Genomic DNA, 19517 nt, shown 5'->3' on the forward strand with positions numbered 1-19517 from the left:
AACTTTTCTGAGTCGTGCTGAAGTGAAGGTCAGTTACTTTCCTCCAGGTTAACTGTTCACATGTCTCAGGTCTTCACAGGCGTCCTACCCAAGAGAGTAGGCTGATCCAACCAAGGATTAGTTGTCTCTTTCCTATTCTGTCTTTCATAGATGTAAATATCGTCAGCTTCTCTTTGTTCTCTATTAATTTGTTTCTGGAAATCTTCATGCCTGATGATTATCAGATGCTAAAGAAGTCCTTTTTGAGAGTTTGGCTGATGTCTCAGAAATATTTGCAACAGTTCAATTCAACAAGTATTCCCATCTTATCTCATCATTTTTCCACATTCATGACCAAGCATGTGTCTTTACTGCAAAGACCTGAGATGGAGAAAAGGAACGGTTTCTCCCACCCCTGCCCCAGATCTTACCATGATGCTTCCTTTCACCCTCTGCTTTTTTTTTTTTTAAGAGTTTTTATGAGTTTATTTGTAAAACATTTAGAATAGTGGTTCTCAACTGGGGACAATTTTGTCCCCCAAGAACATCTGGCAATGTCTGGAGATGTTGCTGGTTGTAACAGCTGGAGGAGGAATGCTACTGGCATTTATCCAGTGGGTGGAGGCCAGGGATGCTGCTAAACATCCTACGATGCACAGGACAGCCCCCCAGCAAAGAATTCTCCAACCCGGGATGTCAACAGTGATGTGCTTGAGAAACCCTGATTTGAAACGATGCCTTGCCTGATAAATGTTATATTAGCTAGTGTGACTTTGATGTGTTATGTTAAAGATTCCCTCTCCACTCAGAGTGAAGATATAGAAAAGAATAAAAGGGAGAAAGGGGACCAACGACTCAGTGCTGCATGTACACGACGGGTATAATGATGAGAACTTTTAGGAGGGTCGCAGGTATTCAAGATGGTGTCTTTAAAGCATTTAGCCCAGTGCCTGGCACGTAGTAGGTGCTCAGTAAATGAGAGACTTTAGGACTACCCCACCTTTGTCATGGATCCCAGTGTCACCCTCTGCTTATTTTAGAGTTTGAGGGTAAAGGAGGGAAAAAAAAAAACAAACCAGGAAGATGATCACGGTGGGAGGGAAAAACTTTTATAGAGTCTTCTATTGACCCATACCGGAGAAAATATAAAGTTCTTCAGGAAGTTCCTTGCTACCATCTCACCGTCTGTGTCATTCCTGTAGAACAGTCCTCGAGTTTTAAGAAACTTATCTGGGCTTAGGGCTTTACATTTCCCTTCATATTTCCTTATGCCCTTGATACACGTAGAAAAGTACCAGCTTCCATTCCTTCTTGTATGTGACACCTGGTGACAGGAGAGCCCAGGGGACAGCTTGACTGTTTGGACTCTCTGACAAGGACACTTGGCCTAGACTCGGCTTTCTCCTCTCCATCCTGAGTGTCTGGGCATCGTGACCTCACCAGTTCTTCTTTCCTAGAAAGTGCTATTTTCTCTGAGCCAGGGGTCCTCTTTTTCATGTAGGTGTGACGTTGAAGTTTACTCCCATTCAGATGTCTCACTCCTGTGGAAGGATTTGTCCACTTCTCTTTGGCCCAGGTGCTGTATCTGAAAACTGGAAAATGGCCAACCGCTTCTTTAAGGCAACCCCCGCCAACCAAAACAAGCAAACTTTTCATTTGAAAGAAAAATAACATAGACGGTGTATTCGTTTGCTAGAGCTGTTGTAACAAAGTACTGCAAACTGGGCGGCTTAAACAAGGGAGATTTATTTATTTATTTATTTCTAAGTATTTATTTATTCATTCATTTTTGGCTGCGTTGGGTCTTCGTTGCTGTGTGCAGGCTTCCTCTAGTTGCGGTGAGCGGGGGCTACTCTTCGTTGCGGTGCGCGGGCTTCTCATTGCAGTGACTTCTCTTGTTGCAGAGCACGGGCTCTAGGTGCATGGGCTTCAGTAGTTGCAGCACGCAGGCTCAGTAGTTGTGGCTCACGGGCTTAGTTGCTCCGTGGCATCTGAGATCTTCCCGGACCAGGGTTCGAACCCATGTCCCCTGCATTGGCAGGCGGATTCTTAACCACTGCACCACCAGGGACGTCCCAAACAACAGAAATTTATTGTCACCTGTTCTGGAGGCTAAAACTCTGAGATCAGGGTACTGGCAGGGAAGGAGAGATCTGTCCCAGGCCTCTTTCCTTGGCTTGTAGGTGGCTACCTTCATGTTAACATGGTGTTCTCTCTGTTGTGTGTTTGTCTGCAACTCCCCCTTTTTTTTTTTTTTTTTTGTGGTATGTGGGCCTCTCACTGCTGCGGCCTCTCCCGTTGCGGAACACAGGCTCCGGACGCGCAGGCCCAGCGGCCATGGCCCACGGGCCCAGCCGCTCCACGGTACATGGGATCCCCCCAGACCGGGGCACAAACCCGTATCCCCTGCATCGGCAGGCGGACTCCCAACCACTGCGCCACCAGGGAGGCCCTGCAACTCCCCTTTTTATAAGGGCACCAGTCACATCAGATTAGGGCCCATCCTAATGACCTCATTTTAATCTAGGTAGCTCTGTAAAGACCCTATGTCCAAATAAAGTCATATTCTGAGGTACTGGGGCTTAGGACGTCAACGTATGAATTTGGCAGGGGCGTAATCCAACCCATAACAGGTGGTCACTCTGTTATAATTAGCATCACATATAATTTGTTTCCTTATACCTTAAGTGTTTAACATGATGATAGACTTACACTAAAAAGCACTGACCCCAAAATTAACAGAAAAACATCTTTTACTAGAGTATTAAAAGAATAAAAAGGTGCATTTCCCTCACATATGTCAGTGATCCATATAGAAATGAAACAACCATGTATTTTTGTAATCAGCCCATTAAACTAACATCTCAATTATGAACCCACTTTGATTTTCTTTATCATTTGATCTTTTATTTAGAATATTCAGTTTCTTCAAAGTATAAAATCTCTTCCTAAGGCCTTGATCACTTACACCTAGGGACATGTCAGAGGTTTGTAAAACATTTAAAAGGCTTGAGGCTTTTAAACATTCAACTCATCAGGATAATCCAGAATCTGGTTCTCACTTTAGCATATGAGTAAAATGCATATGAACTGTTGCACATCTACAGTAAATGTTTTCTTTGCACTCAGCTTCAGGACAACCACGAGTACACACATATACAGACATTTATGCATATATGTGTGTGTGAGTATGTATTCTGTGGCTTTGAAGTTTTTCTTTTACCCTTTTCCCTCTCATATTTAAAAACAGAGCTGTATTTTAAAATGTAATTTTGTGCCTAAATCATATGTGTCAAGATTGGAGCTACTGTTTTTTTTTTTTTTTTTTTTTTTTTCGGTACGCGGGCCTCTCACTGCTGTGGCCTCTCCCGTTGCGGAGCACAGGCTCCGGACGCGCAGGCCCAGCGGCCACGGCTCACGGGCCCAGCCACTCCGCGGCATGTGGGATCCTCCCAGACCGGGGCATGAACCCGCGTTCCCTACATCGGCAGGCGGACTCCCAACCACTGCGCCACCAGGGAAGCCCTGGAGCTACTGTTTTAAAATAATTTTTGTACTTGAATTTCTCACAGTGAATTATTGTCCGTTGCGTTCTTGCAGTTGTGACTTCAAGCTTATAGATGTTTAATAGCAAGAAGAATGAGGAAATAACATCCTCACTTAATCTTTCTCTGTGACAATTACAAGGAGAGCTGCAGCAAGGAGAAAAACCACATGGTGGGTCAGAATGCCCTGCTATGTGTTAGTTACTTGTGGGGAAGAAAAATCAAAGATCATAGGTCGTCTCTTGCTGATTTATTTGAGGATGCTTCCTGGTTTGCCCAGGTGAGGCTTATACAGAAGAACAGTACTCTTTTCAAGGTCTTATTTCAAGTGGTGTTCCTTTAGGAAGCAGGCTGTGTCTAAGGAGTCCAGACTAGAAATCTCTATTAAAGGTTTCACAGTCAAGTGTGTTGTTAGGATCAATGGCTAGACATGTGCATTTTGGAAACAGTTCACAAGGGATTCTAATGCTCACTTATGATTAAGCACTATTACCTGAAAGGGATCAAGGGATCAGAATGTATCATAAAGAAAAAAAATTAGGTAGCTAGTGGTGACTAGGGAAGTAGTAAACCAAGGCATGACTTACTGACTTATGAATGACCATTCCTGAACTTGAAGTATATACTTCAAGGGCTGTGTGAGCCCTGAGGAAGTGACATTTTAATCTGAATAGTAAGGAGAGATAGCATCTAAGCATTTACCCCCCAAATAGTTTTCAATTTAAAATTCCAATTTAAATGTAACAACTTAATTTAAAATGGAAATTTTTAATTAATAATTTGAAACTTGGGCCTCCCTGGTGGCGCAGTGGTTGGGAGTCCGCCTGCCGATGCAGGGGATACGGGTTCGTGCCCCGGTCTGGGAGGATCCCATATGCCGCGGAGCGGCTGGGCCCGTGAGCCATGGCTGCTGGGCCTGCGCGTCCGGAGCCTGTGCTCCGCAACGGGAGAGGCCACAGCGGTGAGAGGCCCACATACCGCAAAAAGAAAAAAAAAAAAAAATTTGAAACTTAAAATGTAAGTGTGCAGTGTGTTTCAGGCATGGTAAGTACCCATGTGCATGGAACCGGGGCATATGGAGAGATGGATGGGAGATGAAGTTGGGAACAAAGGAGTGACCTTGGGGGACCGTGGGGTGTGGTGGCTTGAAGCAGGACCTTGTCTTCTTTGAAGAAAGAATTCAGCAAAGAGACAGAGATTGTGAAGCAGATAAAGTGTTTACTGGAAGCAAAGTACGTGTGGAAGAACACACAGGCAGACTTGGAGTGAGTCGAGCCCAGTAGGGGTGGCTGGGATTGCTTATATGGGGACAGTTTTCCGAGTTCCCTTTGGCCAGTTATCTCATTCATGCCCATATTTGTTCTGACTCAGGGCCCTACCCGATTGGCACATGCATCTTTCAGCCAAGATGGATTCTAGTGCAAGGGTTTCTGGGAGGTTGGCAGGACATATTATGGGCCGGCACCCCTTCCCTCCTCTGACCCCTGAGGAACTTTTCTGTGCACGTGTGGTCTGGGAGATCTCCTTGACCATGAGAATGAGAAAAATGTGGTCGCCTTATCTTTTACTCAAGCAGGGCTCTGCCCCTGTGGTATCTTTATCTTCAAGTGTCAACAAGAGACCGGTTGCAGCTACTCAGCCTGGGGCCCAGCTATCTCCTGTCTCAGGAGGCCACCAGATCCCAGACGCCTCTGTGCCATGATGGGTTGTGATGCACCGTCCTGGGGCAGGGAAAGGTTTGCAAGAATGCACTGATGTGTTGGCTAATTGGAAAAGCAACTGGTGTGGAAGAAACTATTTGAGTAAAGATGATAGTGATCGCTAACGTTTATTGAATGCTGACAATGTGCCAGCCACTCTGATGAGCATTTTATTTCATCATTAGCACAACTCACTGAGGTGGGCACCATTAGTATCCCCATTTAAGAGATGATGAGTTGAGGCCTACAAAGATTAATAAGTTGCTCAAGTTCATACACTTAAAAAGTACATAGTATTTATTATGTCAAATTGGTGTCCTCTTGGGAATGTCTAGGTGTTTGTTGGGCAGTGAGAAACTTTAGACAATAGTGATGATGCTCAAAATCTGGGAGAAAGTGGCATGGCGGTTCTGGGTCATTGGGCCAAAGGCAGCGACTGTGACTGTTGACTCTTGGTGTAAGGCATGGGGTCCAGCCACCGAGCCAAGACTCTGCTAGAGCTGGACATAGGAGTGAGTCCCAAGGGCTGAGGTGGCCTCAGGATCCAGCACCATCAAAGACTCAGGAGGGTCACCTCTTTAGTATTGAGCACATATGAAGAGAGAGAGGTGTTCACAGTTAGGAAATCTGAGTGGAGGTTATGCAGGTGTTTTTAAAAAATTTTACTGAAGTATAGTTGATTTCCAATGTTGTGTTTAACTTCTGCACAGCAAAGTGATTCAGTTATACATATATACATTCTTTTTCATATTCTTTTCCATTATGGTTTATCACAGGATACTGAATATAGTTCCCTGTGCTCTACAGTAGGACCTTGTTGTTTATCCATTCTCTCTATACTAGTTTGCAACTGCTAATCCCAAACTCCCAGTCCATCCCTCCCCCACCCCCCTCCCCCTTGGCAGCCACAAGTCTGTTCTCTATGTCTGTGAGTCTGTTTCTGTCTCATAGGTATGTTGATTTGTGACATACTTTAGATTCCACATATAAGTGATATCATGTGGTATTTGTCTTCCTCTGACTTACTTCACTTAGTATGATCATCTCTAAGTCCATCCGTGTTGCTGCAAATGGCATGATTTCATTCTTTTTTATGGCTGAGTCATATTCCATTGTATATATGTACCACCTCTTCTTTATCCATTCACCTGTTATGGACAGTTAGGTTGTTTCCATATCTTGGCTATTGTGAACAGTGCTGCTATGAACAAAGGGGTGCGTGGATCTTTTGAATTACAGTTTTGTCTGGATATATGCCCAGGAGTGGGATTGCTGGATCCTATGGTAGGTCTATTTTTAGTTTTTTAAGGAACCTCCGTACTGTTCTCCATAGTGGCTGTATCAATTTACATTCCCACCAACAGTGTAGTTTCCTTTTCTCCACGCCCTCTCCAGCATCTGTTATTTGTAGACTCTTTAATGATGGCCACTGTGACCAAGGTGAGGTGGCACCTCTTTGTTGTTTTGATTTATGCAGGTATGACTAACTGTACCTGTCTTTACATTTTTCTATAGGTTTGAGAAACTTCAAAATAGCTAGGGGCAAGAGGAAGACGTAGGGTGGGTGGGAGTGGGCAGGGTGCGAGGGAAAGTGAGGGGAAGAAGCTCTTGTGAGAGAGACGAGGACCCCAGGGTGAGGCTCAGAGGGTGCTCGGCCAACACCTGCCCCACCGGCACACAGAGAACGGGCAGTGTCTCACTCTCAGCGGTTCCATAGCCATGGCCGGCCTGCCTGCCCGCCTCTCCAGAGAGGTTTCTGGGCTGAAGGACCTGACAGAGCACAGCTAGAGGCAGAAGCTGATGTTTTCTACTGGCAACCTTATTAGGGTTTTGCATTTTTTAAAATCTGTTAAGAGTTTTCCAGTAGATAAAATAAAACCGCATGCCAACACAATATAAACAGGTTTTCCTCCTCCTCATCAGCAAGTTGAAGAAGGCTAGAGGGATCATAGCCCCAGACAGCTGCTTCTCTTAATGTCATGTTGTGGCTTTTTCAGCGAATGTGTGCAAACCCTTTCAAACCAGTGCTGCGACTAACAGCCTTTCCCCCGGAGTAGCAGTAGTTAGCTCCTAGATGCTGAGAATCAGCCATTCTCTCTCTGCCTCAGGCCACTTGTTTGCCGGAGAGCAGTCATTTGAGAAAATTAGGTTGTTTGGTTACCGAGAGACACTGCCCTTTGCCCTATCTAATTACCCTCTTTTGGAAGAAGAATTGCTTAGTGTCTGTTAGACAGCTCTGCATGCTAATGGTCTTTGGGGAGCTGTTTACAATATTCCCATAAAACAGGTCAAAACAGTTTTACTAGCCTTTTCCACAGTTGCTCTCGATCCAGTTAATACAGGAAGCGTCAGCATCCTGGAGATGTGATACGTCATACAAATATAATAAACTCTATTTTAATGATTAAAAAAAAAAAGAAGATTGCGTGTAGCCTGATTTTCAAACACAGTCGTTTCAGGACCACACACCAGTGTTTCGTCTTTTTTATTCAAAGCAGAAGAACAACTCGGGATGTTTCGTCTTTTTTATTCAAAGCAGAAGAACAACTCGGGATCCAAGGTTTGAAGGTACCTACACTTTCTTAGGAAGTCATGTCTCTGACTAACGTTTGGTTGTTTACGAAAACGACATGGAAAACAGACCAGCTACTGATATATCTGTACTTCCTGACTCTGCTAGACTTCATTTGTACTAAGTTCCCTCTACTGGCCCTCATGTACCCAAAGCTGCTTGTTCATTCATTGATTCATTTATTCACCAACGTGTGGCATGTCTTTGCCAGGCATGGGGCCAGACAGAGAATAAAATAACCAGGTTCTTCCCAGTTTAAGGATAAATAAGTCCTAGGGATGTAATGTACAGCGTGGTGACTGTCATTAACAATACCGTCGTGTATATTTGAAAGCTGCTAACAGTAAGCCTTCAACATTCTCATCACGAAGAAAACAAAATCGTAACTTTATGTGGTGGTAGATGTTAACTAGACTTATTGTGGCGATCGTTTCACGATATATACGTGCATCGAATCATTATGTTGTACCCCTAAAATGAATCCAATGTGACGTGTCGATTATATCTCAATAAAATAACAAGGTGCCTAGGTTAAAATATTAAAGCATTTTATTAAATGTATTAGTGCTTTAAAGTCCACTCTTAGGAGTCTGGTAATAGAGGTGCTTTTGCAAAATGTGTTGGGTACATGGGGCGGGGCGGGGGAGGAATTCTATCATGGGAAATGGAGGACATGTCACAAAGGAGGTCTGGTTTGAGCTGGATGTTGAAAGGTGGGGAGAAATGTTCTAGGGGGAGAAACTGGGAAGGATGCGCCAGGCTGAGAAAGCTCGTGTCAAGGCAGAAAAAAAGGGCAGAAAAATGACACGTTCCATCTGCTGTGACTGGTGGGAGGCCTTTGTAGGCCTCAACCCAAACAAGTCTATGGAGGAACAGCATCCCTGCCCCGTGCGCCCCCTGGAGCACACCTGTGGGTCAACTGGCATTTCCCGCCAGGACCGCCTCTGTCCCAGAGGAGACGTTTCCACATCTTTCCAATACCTTCTTCACATCCATCGGTTCTGCATAAACTGTTCAGAACCTACTCCATCTCAACAAGCACCAAATAAGGGTTTTCTCTCTTAGCTCTCTCTTTACGTGTGGGGCATTTTAAAGGGCAAGATGGATATTAACAAAGGCCACATGCCTTCTTACTTACCTTCAAACTGATGTTAGGTTGACCGTGGATGTTTACATTTCTGTGGTTTGAAGAGTTGTAGGTTTCTGGGTCAAAAATGTGTTTTGTTTTAGATTTCATGTCAAAAATGATCTCTTGAGAAAGTTGTATAATTTAAAAAGCAGGCTCTAAATAGGAGTTGACCTTACATCCATAATATATGACTATATATGTACATATATATGTATAAATGTGTACACATTTCCTTCTATGTATGACTTTTGGGATAATATATATAATCTAACATTATTATTAAGGTCATAAGTATTTCTGTGAAAGTTAGCAGTGATCAATCGTAAAAAATCAAAGCAGTTCAAATCTGAATTAATTGATAAGCACACCTGTTTAGGAGTTCCTTTATTTTAATCTCCAAACATAACTCTTCCTGGGTATGTGTTTAGGAAATTATGTACACTTTCTTACTTTGAGGATAGTTATTTGTGCACCAGTTCTTTTGCCTGAAGAGGTCTAGTCCCCAGTGAGAAAGAGGAGGGAAAAAGTGTTGAGGGTCCCCAGACCTCCGCAGAGTGGTAGAGAGAAGGAAAGAAATGAACAGAGCTGGGAAGCGCTTTGAATTCTCTCTCAAACTTCTAGATCCCAATGGCTTCCCATTTTCCTTCCCAATTACTGAGACTAAAACCGGAAAGTTTCTAGAGCCCTGAGGCCAGGCCTCCCCAGTCCCCTGTTACCCCACCCCCATCTTGTTTTTAAAGGGAAAGTTGCCTAGAATTGTTCGCTGAGGAAACAGTGGAACAGATTGGGGATGGTAGGAGAGGGGATTGCCAGAGACTGGGGGGCACACCCCGTGTTTTCTTTCTCACTGGCTACTCAACCCTGCAGCTCATTTCAGAAATGCTTGCGTTGATTGTGGAAGTTGACTGTGGAACAGATTAGCCTAAATAACCTTATTATACCAATAATAACTGCAATAGCATAGACTTTCAAGGAAATTCAGGAGTGATGATACTGGGTCATTGGTAGTAATTTTTTTTTAAAAAACTAGCTCCTTTTGTTTGATAAATGTGACCTGTATTAGAAAAAATGTCCTGTTGTACATGAGGACATTTACATGTTTACCAGGTGATTCCATTTCAGATATCTGCTATCATCATCCTTGTTTTATGTTGCAAATAAATCATAAAATACAAATATAATATTTATATGTTTATTCTCGTTGAGGCTCTGCTACTCAGTACCTCTGTGACCTGGTAAAGTTACTGGAACTCTCAGGTCCTCTGGGAAGAAGGATAATAATACAGAACTGGTAGGGGAGGAAGGCATTCAGCTTGGTCACAAACACATCTATACTCTGAGGGAAGACAAAACATTCACTAAGTGATTGCAGCTTTAAGCCAGGTGTCGTATCAAAGGACCTGAGTGCAAAACTACCTGCTTAGCTAAGCAAATGAGGCTTCTCCCCCAGGTCCCCACCCACCACCTGTTCCAAGCAGTGTTTGTTCTAAGCCCCTTTGGTGTGGAAGTTCTGGGAGAACCATTTGTGATGCCTCCACATCTAAGAAAAAATCATGAAGACATTCCATATTCCCTGGAGCTGGATTTTTTTTAAATTGTTGTTTGCCTGTTTTTTACTTCCTTTGTCAAAGGCAGCTCAGGAGGCTGGTAATCAGGCGGAAGTCACGGCTGCTGAATAAATCAGCTACTAGGAGGGTTTTTAATCAACAATGTGATTTTTTTCCCCCAGAAATTGATTTTGAGCAAAGCATTTTACATCAAAGGGTCTTCATTCAGCAAAAATGTGATTTCTGGGTGATATCTTAGTATAGATTTGAATCCCCCCTTCTTTTTTTTTCCCCCTGAAGCTATATTTAGAATCTATCAATCACTTTTCACTGCCGTCTTTTTCATTCTCTCCCTCAGGAGCTTAAAGATCCATTTTGTCCATTCAGTTTTCCCCATTTTACTCAGACATTGAAATACAAGCTTCCAGTTTTTTTTATCAACATGCTTTCTTCTTTAGGTGCTGTGTTACCATGGAAGATTGGCCTAGGTGATTTAGTGGAAAATCAGTTGGACCATGGAAATCCAGTTTGAAAATCAAATGTATTATTTTCCCCAAATGTAAGCACCTGGAGAATGATTTTTAACTGTGGCAACTTTACATAGGCCAGTGGTGATAATTTGACCAGGGCTTGGGTTTCCCTGCAAAGACCTGAAAAAACCTACTTAATCTGGAGACTTGTTACTTTTCCACAGTCTATTCACAGCCAAGAGATTTTTAAAAACAATGGTTTTCTTCTGTTTAGTTCATTCAGAATCCGCATCTTAAGTATACATGATAAATGGTGATTGGCCACCCAGATTAGCCTAAATGACCTTATTATACCAATAATAACTGCAATAGCATAGAATCTCAAGGAAATTCAGGAGTGATAATACTGGGGCATTGGTAGTAATTTTTTTTTTTTAAAAACTAGCTCCTTTTGTTTGATAAATGTGACCTGTATTAGAAAAAATATGTCCTGTTGTGCATGAGGACATCTACATGTTTACCAGGTGATTCCACTTCAAATATCTGCTATCATCATCCTTGTTTTATGCTTCAAATAAATCATAAAATGCAAATGCAAACATAATATTTTTATGTTTATAATACTATAATTTATAAATGCAATTTATAAATTATATTTATTATATTGTATTAGAAATACAATATAATTGATAAATACAATCTAAATACTTATAAATTATACGATATATTAAATAAATAATAAAATATTCAATATTTTTAAAACCTTCTGAAAATATCTGTTGTTATCATTCTTGTTTTTTGTTTATTTTCAGTGATGAATCATTTATTCGAACAAGACAAAAATGTTTCCACATTGTTTCCTTTTATACAGAAAGAGGAACGTTTCAAATATATTAGCTTTTCTCTTTTTCAACAGGATTTATTTCAGTCTGGTCCCAGGAACTGCCTTTCATTTTAGGGTTCACGTTTTAGTAACACGTATGCACCCGTTACAACCAAAAGAGCACACCTGAATTTTGGATGGTCCTTCATTATTATGGTGACCATACCAACCTATGGTAAAAACCCTCTGGCTCTCCCCAGCATGTCCCTCTTTTCAAGCCAGCTCTGGCCTTCTTTGTACTAGCCTCTATCCCCAACTTCATTATTATCTCCCCTGGTCAGAAATTTGATGTCTCCACTATCTTTTTCATGAACTTTGATAACTCTGTGAACTATTGGAATGTCTCGTCTTTCGACTTTAAAAACAACGATTTCAGCAGCCCTAATGGGGTGTTCCAGGGAATTTGTTAGGAACAGAAGGTGACCCCTGTGAAAGGCTGGCCCATGCTGTCACTGGGCACCACCACGATGGGACTCCCGCTGCCAGTGAGGGCGATCAGGCCTTTCCAGATCATGAGCGCAGAAGACACAATCATGGCGAAGTTTAAGACCTGGTAATAGAGCTGGCGCTTGTTCATCTTCCTCGGGTCCCCAAAGATGTCCAAGCCGGACACGGGGAGATGTGACCCCACGGTGCCCATGCGCACCATGCCGGGCTCTCTGGGGGCCGAGGCGGCCCGCGGGCTCCGGGTGTCACAAACAGCTGCGGAGCACCGGCTAGACCCCCACCCAACGGCCTTCATCATTCTTGTTTTCTGATTAAATGCAGCTGGTTTTCTCTGAATATAACATTAATATAGGCTCACTTAAAAATAATTCAGAAAAGAAAGATTACCCATGATTCCACGACCCAGATCTATTTACATTTTAAAATAACATGGGAGAATTCGTGATAAAAGATATGGTGACAATATTGCCCTCTGAATAAAGTCTTCTGATTGAGTTCAACTTCAGTTTGGAGGACTTTATTCAATCGATTTTAGACTTATGACCAAATGCTTGTATTTTATAAGGTGGATATTTTATACAAGGTAGTGCAGACTGACTTCTTTATTAGAAAATTGTACTTCTTGGATCACAGCATTTGTTTCCTTGGTCTTCATTTGTACTTATGGACCCGTTCTTCCCCTTTGTTCACATCTCCCCTCCAGTTTCCCTGTGTTAATCTTCGGAAAGATCCTTCTTTCTGGAAGGGACATCAGTTAGAATCCTCTGTGGCAGGAGCCTGCACACAGGACCCAGGCTAGCTTAAGCAAAAAGGAGGTTTGGGGCTCACTGAACTTTCAGGCCCAGGCGTCAGTGACTGGAACGGCACCTCTGTCCTTGGGCGCCTGGTTTCTCTCCATCTCTCGCCTCAGCTCTCCCCCATGTGTGCTTCATCCTCAGCTCTAGGTGGTGACAAGATGGTGCCCGACAGCATCAGGCTTCCATCCTTCCAAGTTCATGTTCTGTTGCCCCTCACTGAGTGTGACTTGAGTGATTGTGCAGCCGTGGATGAAGAGCTCAGGCTGTGGTCTCTGATTCACTGATGGGCCAGACCCAAGCCGCGTGCTCACTCGGGAGGATAAGGAGGGAGGGAGAAAAGTCAACTCCATATAAGACACGTGGACTAGGAGGGAGAAAGGTGGTGACTTCCAGAGGAATATCCAAGAGCTGTTACCAGGGGAAGAGTGAACGGGTTTAGGATGGTGGCAAAAAGAGCTGAGGTCCACTTCAGAGGATGAACGAAGCCTTTAGACCTGTGAGATCTCAGGTTCCTAGGGGGTGCTCAGGAAAACACCATACCCCAGGTGTAGGTGCAAGGAGAAATCATTGGAACCCCTCAAGCCTTCTTCCAACCATACTATGCTTTCTCCCATCTAGAAGCAAGTGGATTCCTAGTGGGAATGAGTGAGTCTGAGAAAAGGTATCTTCCTGGAAATTTGTATGTACATTTATGTGTCTAGAAATATGTGTTCGTGAACATGTGCGCTGCCCCTATAATTTTGAAAGTATCAAATCTTAGTCTTTGTTATAAAACCACTCCAGTTACCAGTGTAAAATTAGAATGTTTCAGTGGTATATGTGTGTGTTATATGTGTTGGTGTACGTGTGTTGAAAAAGCCCATGTGGGGACCAGAGGACTGGCTAAATCTAATTATTATGGTCTTAATAAAATTTGAGTGGCGCTAATGCGCTCAAGGCAGAGGAGAGAGTTTGGCTGGTTTTAGAAACCAAGAAGTTGTGTTCTTGATTTTTTTTTTTTTTTTTAGCGTGAATATAGTATTGTCAGGTTTTACCACAAGACTAGACACCTTTAATGAGATGTTTGAGAATCTTACTAATTGGGGCAAATTAAGATATTAAGATTGAGATTGGGGGCTTCCCTGGTGGCGCAGTGGTTGAGAGTCCGCCTGCCGATGCAGGGGACGCGGGTTCGTGCCCCGGTCCGGGAGGATCCCACGTGCCGCGGAGCGGCTGGGCCCGTGAGCCATGGCCGCTGAGCCTGCGTGTCCGGACCCTGTGCTCCACAGCAGGAGAGCCCACAACAGTGGGAGGCCCGTGTACCGCAAAAAAAAAAAAAGATTGAGATTGTATTTTTTTTAAGGAGTAATCATACCTTTTGCTTGGGATCTTAATTCAGTGGAAAGGAAGGTTTCATTTGCCAATTTGTGAGGTGTTCAACACTGTGTGTGTTACCATTGGCTTTGTCATTAAAAGTACCCATGGCACCCATCCAGAGAAAACTGTTGTTCTTGTTCTCAGATCTCTGTAGTAAGGATTTTGTGGTTGTGAATGTCAGAATCCCATCTGAAACTCACATAAGCAAAAGGGAATTTGTTTCCACTCATAACTGTCAAAGGCCTGGATGTCATTAGAAATGATAAGATGCTGGTAGGACTGTGTCTCCTGCCTAGGTGTTGGAGTCTCTCCTACCACAGACCAGATTTCACCGTGGAGGCCGGGACATGACAATTGGAAGCCCCAGGCTCCCTTCCTGCCATCTTTGATAACGAATAAAAGGCTGTTGCTTCCTGTTCCCCTTTTCTAATTCCATTTCAAAGAACCACCGATTAGGACTCTTAATTGACCTGCTTTAGTTCAGGTACCGCCTTTTGGACTCTGTGGACAAGGATGAAGGAGTATGGCGGACCAGTTTGGCTAAAATGTGTGTGTCAAGGGTGGGCAGATGGTGTGGTTAGAGTGGGGGAAGGACAGACCAAGGAAAGAGGGTGTGGGTTGCCATCAGAAGAAGTCAGAAAGGAGTGGGGGGCAAGCCAGTCATCAGTGGAAAGAGTTGACTTCTGTTACCCACGGTGCTCGTATGAGTGCCTCTTCAGAAAGCAGACATCTCAGAGACACGGGTCCTTTATCACACTCTCTGTCTTCCCCATGAAGTAACGGAGCCTCACTGGAGGCACAGATCCAGAAGAAGGATCGAGCAAGGTGAAAGGTTAAAAGATCTACTCTCTCGGGGAATTACCTAACCAACATCTTTTAAGGTGTGAAAAGCTAGCCCTTGCACCTGAGTAGTTGATCGAAAATGCTTTTATCTTGGATTTCACTCTTCCCCTTAGGTTCCATTCACATTGGGCTTTCTAGTTTCCCAGGCATGTTTTCATACACCATTTCTTTCCAACTATACAGTCTCTTCTGAAGGTATGGAAATAGAAGTTCAGAGAAATTTGGCCCAAGGTCCCAGAGCTAGGAAAGGGAAGAGGCAGGGTTTAACTCCGGTGCTCACCACACCACACCAGGCTCTCGTGGTTGTTAGGTTCTGTTTTCATCTTAGTGTCATGAGTATTCACTGCTAAAAGCCTACACCTATTTCACTTTACCTTCAACGTGTGTCTTAATCAACAAGTGTCAAGACGAGCGTGTTTATTTCAGTCATTTAGTGGCAGGTTCACCTAGCCATTTCAAGCACAGACTCTGGAGTCGGACTGCCCGAATTCAAGTCCAAACTCTCTAGTTCTCTGACTTCAGGCAAGTAACTTAACCTTTGTGAGTTTAAGTCTCTCTTCAAATGGGAAAAATGATAAGACCTATCTTATAAAGCTGTTTCGAGAAATGGAAAAGCTGATGGAGATGAAGGAAAGATAATTCATCAAATACTCTGATTTACATTAGCACCCTCCCTTGCTGGGACAGGGGGAATGTATGAATATTGGCTTGAAAGGTGCTCATAACAGATTCAGGTCAGTGGCTTATTTTAGGTCAGTGTACATATCTTTACAGGATACCAACAGGTGAAAGATGTATTTGTGATGGAAGGAGTCTGGAACATGTTAAGAAAGGTTTCTTAAGAGCTGTAGGCCATAGGAACTTTAGGTTTGATTTTGACTTTCGGAAGTGGGTTAGGAGTCCTTAAAAAAGCAAGTTGTGGTTTAGTGTTTTCTGTCTTTGAATTTGGAGGTAGGTGATGAGTCACTGAGGTTTCTGAATATGGGGAGACATGCTTCCAACTGTCGAACATGTTCTCCATGACATGTTTTCTTACACGAAAAGCAAGGACATGGTATGTCTTGTGGATGTTCAGATGTTTGTATCCCCCAGTCAGGCTGTGTCTTGTTACATTTTTGTAGGATTTTAAAATGCTTAGGGCTTCCCTGGTGGCGCAGTGGTTGAGAGTCCGCCTGCCGATGCAGGGGACACGGGTTCGTGCCCCGGTCTGGGAAGATCCCACATGCCGCGGAGCGGCTAGGCCCGTGAGCCATGGCTGCTGGGCCTGCATGTCCAGAGCCTGTGCTCCGCAATGGGAGAGGCCACAGCAGTGAGAAGCCCACATAATGCAAAAAAAAATAATAATAATAAAATAAAATAAAATGCTTAGCAATTCACTGAGACTTTCAAATGTTTGGATTTTACATTTCCATCAAGTGACACAAACATCCTTGCAAATTAGTAAGCTCAGGGTAGTTTTCCAGCGGAAAGTGAAGCTGCTGAGTCTGGAATGGCCTCTATGAAATGAGTAAATTTGTACTAAATTTGATAGTACAAATTTAGTAATAGAAAGTTATAGAAAGTGAAAAAGAGACTATTGTATAATAGCTACTGAATGGAGACTCTGTTCTGTAATAGTTACCTTCTAAATGCTTTGAAAAGGTGCCTTGTCTTTGTTTAATTTGGCCATTATTTGAGAGAATAAAAATTTAGCACCTTTGAAAGTGGGGCTTTGAGACACTTTTATTTCTGACTTCAGATTTGCTTTATTGTTTTCCTTGATTCAGGCACCACAGTGAGTATGTGAGCCAGATGGCTGTTCTTTCTAACATTCATCCAGATTTCAATAGAATTTAGATTCGTTGAGCACAGCCTTTAGATTGTTTTTCCCTTGGACTATTACAAATGTTTAAAAAAACAAATTCATCTTAGAGAATTGAGACTTTTCACTTTGATTTCGAGACTTAAAAAACAAATTTAGGAACACAAATCAAAATGAAGAGTGTTAGAGCATCAGTGTCATACAATTATTTATAAATAAAATATTAATACATGATATATCAATAAAATAACCTTTAAACATGCTCTATTAACCATCTTCATCTGGAGATTGATACATACGCAGCAACATGGATGGACCTAGAGATGATCATACTAAGTGAAGTTAGCCAGACAAAGACAAATATCATACGATATCACTCATATGTGGAATCTAAAAAAAAAATGGTACAAATGAACCAAAACAGAAGTAGACTCACTGACATAGAAAACAAACTTACGGTTACCAAAGGGAAAGGGGGGGAGGGATCCATTAGGAGGTTGGGATTAACATACACGCTATTATATATAAAATAGATAATAAGGACCTACTGTATAGCACGGGGAACTCTACTCAATATCTTGTAATAATGTATAAAGGAAGAGATTGTAAACAAAAAAAAATGTACATGTATCATTGAATTAGTTTGCTATACACCTGAAACTAACACAACATTGTAAATCAGCTATATGTTGATAAAAATTAAAAAAAAATTTTTTTGTCTGGCTGATGAGCATTTACCTCCCAATAGGGTCTTGTTTTTAAATCCTTTTAAATAAATCTACAGAATCTTTGGGTTTTCCACAACTCTTAATATTACACACAATGTAATTATGTAGATCAGTGTCAGCCTTTGCATCGTGCTGCCTGTAATACGTGTTTAAGAAGCCAGTCGCTGCTGTCCGTTTCCACGTTGGTGCCAGTGTGGTTATGAGGGGTCTCCTTTGACTGAAGGCCCCAGTGAAGTAGGCAGAGACTTGAACAGAAGGATCTGTCCCCTCGAACACATCCCTGGTCACCTTACCCTCTACTGGCTGACTTTGTTGCATAGTAAATGAGCAAGGTGGATGCAAGTCAAAGGATTGGGTCAGAATAAAGCTATTATGTATGAAGAAAAAATGAGAATGATTGAAATGTTAAACCAACATTCAGTACCAAAAGTTTTAGGAGGAGCGTTCATTTTGTTCAAGTTAAGGTTCCTATTTGCTAAGTCTTTGGAAATCTCTCTCTCTCTCTCTACACACACACACACACACACACACACACACACACACAAACACACACACGTCCATACATATGTGGAGCCACTGCCAGGGGACTGGGGGCTCCAGTCTTCTTGTTTTTTAAATTCAAAACATGTCCCCCACCCGCCAATTCTTGTGGTGTCCAGTAGAAAGCAAGCACGGTGTGTGCTTTTCCAGTAGCAACTTAGGGTGGGGAGCGAGTTCTTGCTGTTGTACTTGCAGCAGACACTTTCAGAGCATTGAGATTGGATTGAATTCTGAATTCAGCACATTAGAGATGGGGGCACATTTTTTGTCTTCATCAGAGTCATTCCTCATATGCCAAGGAAAATTGTGTACTTCAATTCATGACCACGTAATGTTTCCTTGTATTATTACATGAGTGTCTGCATATTTGGCTTCGTACAAGCAGGGTAAGGAAAGGGAAAGCCTCAGTGATTGTGAGGGGGATTGACAAGGACCTACCACCCAACACCCAACAGAGGACACTGCTTGATTGGGTCTCTGATCCCAGGAAGCTTAGAGTTTTCCATAGGAGCTAAAATATGCACAGAGTGTGCTTAATAGAAGAGACGGGAAGTGCCTTAAACAGGGAAACAGAGAATGTGCTTCAGGACTTGAGTGTTGGAAGATGGTGTGCTTTTTTTTTTGAAGATTGTGTTCCTACCAGGGAATCACAAAAGGAGTGCAGGAGAAATTAGATGTGATCCTCCAACAGTGGGAAGGAAAGGCATTCTAGGCATAGGGACCAGGGAGACACAGATGTGGCAGGAGGAGAAGCATGATTTCTGTAGAAGAAGAGTGAGGAATCTTTTTACCTGGTGTTCAGGGAACACTAAGAATTCGTGGCAGGCAGGTGTAGAAAGGTGGGTTGAAGGAAATGGTGTACAGATAGAATGCCAGATGAAAGAATTAGAATTTAGAGGCTGGAGACAGGTGGTCTGGAAGTACCTTCTCCGTTTGCGGGGGGCTGCGATAGAGGGGTTCCAGTAGGAGCAGCCTTAACTCAGAGAAGCCTGGGAACGCTTCAGCTTAACAGGTGAGGGATGTGGGGAAATCTGTCCATTTCAGCCCAGAGTTTCAGGGGACAGAGAGAAAGTGAGGGGAAAATAGGGAGCGGCTGAGTGGCGATTTTGGTTAGGAGTAGAGAATGCCAGAACTTGATAAAAATGCCAGTGAGAAAGGGGATAGAGGTGGGTGGGGGAGA

General features: G+C 42.9%; 1 protein-coding gene and 1 pseudogene across 4 annotated transcripts in view; one reads left to right on the forward strand and one right to left on the reverse strand.

The window, feature by feature from the left end:
• Positions 1-19517, forward strand: part of CACNB2 (calcium voltage-gated channel auxiliary subunit beta 2) — a 411830-nt gene that overhangs the window by 18758 nt on the left and 373555 nt on the right. The window lies entirely within an intron of this gene.
• Positions 11932-12474, reverse strand: LOC132487746 (signal peptidase complex catalytic subunit SEC11C-like; annotated as a pseudogene).

This window comes from Mesoplodon densirostris, chromosome 4, assembly GCF_025265405.1.
Source record: "Mesoplodon densirostris isolate mMesDen1 chromosome 4, mMesDen1 primary haplotype, whole genome shotgun sequence".
Lineage (NCBI taxonomy): Eukaryota > Metazoa > Chordata > Mammalia > Artiodactyla > Ziphiidae > Mesoplodon > Mesoplodon densirostris.